The sequence below is a fragment of the Triticum dicoccoides genome, chromosome 4B (genome assembly GCF_002162155.2).
Source record: "Triticum dicoccoides isolate Atlit2015 ecotype Zavitan chromosome 4B, WEW_v2.0, whole genome shotgun sequence".
NCBI classification, from domain to species: domain Eukaryota; kingdom Viridiplantae; phylum Streptophyta; class Magnoliopsida; order Poales; family Poaceae; genus Triticum; species Triticum dicoccoides.
This window is the reverse complement of record NC_041387.1, coordinates 271,139,500-271,142,313: the sequence shown is the minus strand read 5'-3', so window position 1 is coordinate 271,142,313 and position 2,814 is coordinate 271,139,500. Positions and strand designations below refer to the sequence as shown.

The following is a 2,814-nucleotide window of genomic DNA, read 5'->3' as shown; positions in this document are numbered from 1 at the left end:
CTCTGTTCACATCTCTCCGTCTTGTGTTAGATGCAGACAGCAGGAGGATGAATTTCACCTCTTTTTCCTCTGCGACTTCGCGAGAGCAGCTTGGTTTTTTTCGCCTTGGTTTATTCGAGCGGATGTTCTTACTCAAGGGCACTCTTCTATGCATTCCATTCTCATCTTTCTTATTAATATGAGTCACCCTCATGCTTCTGTTCAGAATGTTCTTAATTTTTTATGGTGCCTGTGGAAAGCTTGAAATGATTTTCTTTTTGATAGGAAAAATCATCGTCCTCATCAGGTTAATATTGCTGCTATAACTTTGGACTTTGGGCATTTGCGTAATCTTCACAATCCTTCTTCTGAGCAGCCTCTTTCTACTAATCATCATTCTACTGATATTTTACCTAAGCAGGGCAAAACGCTTAAATCGGATTTGTTAGTTTTTGGGACTAAAATTTTCTCCGATGCAGCATTTAGATCGTCCAAAATCCCAGGACTCGCTCGAGGACATGTGGGCACAGGTATAGGCGTTTATATTTCCATGCCTTCAGATCAAGGTGAGATTAGTATTCAGGTTCAAGCTTCGGCCTCTTCAACTTCAAATCCCCTTCAAGTCGAGGCAGTTGCCCTTTCTTGTGCAGCTCACCTTGCGGCTCAACTTAATATTACTAATCCCACGTTTCTGATGGACTCTCTTTCTCTTGCTTCTGCTGCTGCCTCAAGAAATATTTCAGACTCTGCTGCTCATTGGAACATTAGAAAAGAGTTGGCTACTTTTCTCAAAGTTACGTCTAATTTAGCTGCTCAAGTGTTTCATGTTTCCAGGGAAATCAATGGTGTCGCTCATAATCTGGCTCAGTAGGTTTCTGATCTGTCAGAGAGACGCAAGTTGCTTGTTTTGCTCATGCTCACTCAAATTCTCCATGTCCAGTGGTGGCCCTTCTTTCAAACTTTCAACTTGCAGGTATTCAACTGCACACGGTGCATTGCTTCTAAGGCAGGTCAAGCATCTCTGGCACAAAATGTTGTTGGCAGTTTTCTTGCAAAACAATTCATTCTTTGGGCTGCTTGTTCGGAGGAGATCAGAGTCTTCTTTGTTTTCTTTTTCTCAGATGTTTTCTCCTCTAGTTCTGATCATGTTGCTCACGGCATAGTTCTTCTGGCCACTTTGCCCTACTAGGATCCTTTCTTCAGCTCCGCCTCATAGTTTCTGCATCTTTTGTTTCCATCTTTGGCAGATCTATGTAACACACTTTGTTCAATCTCTTTGAGCTGAATGAAATATGTGGCACCTTTTGGTGCCTTTGCATGTTAAAAAAAAGACTATGCAGCTACTTTATTTACATCTTCAGAAAGGATTAATGCTAAAAAACTAAAGAAAAAAGAGGTATATCTTCCAGCAAGCTTCAGATAACACCACATGTACTTCTGGACGTGCTCCTCGGTCAAACAAATCTACAAATTTTACATACATGGATATTCAATGGAAAACAATTAGCAACATAGGTTAGACACGATTCAAGAAACATTGTAAATTTGTACATACCTAATATCTATCTATATAAACAAAAAATACTAAACTGGGTACTAAGAGAAAAGAAACAGAAAAAAGAGCTTAAAAACTGTTTACACCAGGAACTATAAGTTATCTGATCTACGGCCTTTGTTAAGGTGTTTAAGGATAAAAATTTAATTAGGTAGATTCGGTGAGACAAGATGCTTCTCATCTGGTTCTACAATTTTGGGCGGTGGCCGTGACAGTTAAACAAAGAACTGGACAATATACTCAATATACTGACGAACATACTCACTTGATTTACTAGAATTTGCACTAACGGGATGATGAATGGGGTCTCTTATCCTGACTAAACTTGAGATGAATATACCCGTTATTTGGTGTCGCTAATACAGTGACTACTCCATATTAGAAGAAAAAAATGCAGAAAATACTGCACGCAACCAATTCGTACTAGATCTATGACGGTTTACACACGGTTGACTTAATGAAAGATTTAGAAGAAGAAGAGCGGCTAGATCTAACCAGTGATTGTTGGACTCCAAAGTTGCTTGCGGTTGGAGAACTTCAAGTAGAATTTTACGTTCACCAGCAAGAACTGGGTTCCATTTTCTCATGGATGGCATTCTGTTGTTGGCGACACGGAAGGTAATGATGACCGGATTCTAGCCACCTACAAACCAGCAAAAAATGAGAGTTGAATGTTGTGTCGATCTGGTTTCACACATGAGAGTCGCGCGCCAGAAACAAACCTGCTCAGTCAGGTCGCTGTTGACCGGTGAGAAGATGAGCCGCTGCCAATGGAGGCTGCTGCCGAGCAAAGCTCCTTCTCCTGGAGGTCGGTGTAGTCCTCCAGGCTCCAGCCGTGTGAGCCGTCGTCGTCGCCGCCGCTACCGGCGCATAACGCCAATGAGACGGGAGGAGAGATGGATAAGCGTAACGCATATAAAAACGCCTAAAATGTCGGATCAATGACCTTTGTTTGTTTCAGATGGTGTTTTTCACTTATTATTTCATTAACTAAAAGCTGAGCGGTAGGATTTTTATGCGCCAGTGAGCAAACCACCCACCGACACGTGCTTAGGAGTACATACTCTTAAGAGTACCAACCCATTTTCCTATAATTGAGTATGGACTTACAAATATATCGGAAACGTTTGAAGGTATCTAAAACCTAGAATAATCATAGGGTATATAGCTACCCAGGTACAAGTGTACGAGTATTTAAGAGAAGAAATCCTTTACGAGGGAACTAATACCATCCTTTTTTGAAAACCAATCAACAAGCAATGTCGTGAAGCTTATTAATG

At 41.0% G+C, this 2,814-nt stretch overlaps 1 long non-coding RNA gene across 1 annotated transcript; it reads right to left on the bottom strand.

Moving 5' to 3' along the window:
• Window positions 1-1,055: 1,055 nt before the first annotated feature.
• Window positions 1,056-2,388, bottom strand: LOC119293579. The gene is made up of 3 exons (XR_005143119.1): window positions 2,257-2,388; window positions 2,030-2,177; window positions 1,056-1,443 (listed from the first exon to the last, which is right to left on the bottom strand). It is a non-coding gene; the product is annotated as an uncharacterized LOC119293579 (long non-coding RNA).
• Window positions 2,389-2,814: the final 426 nt, after the last annotated feature.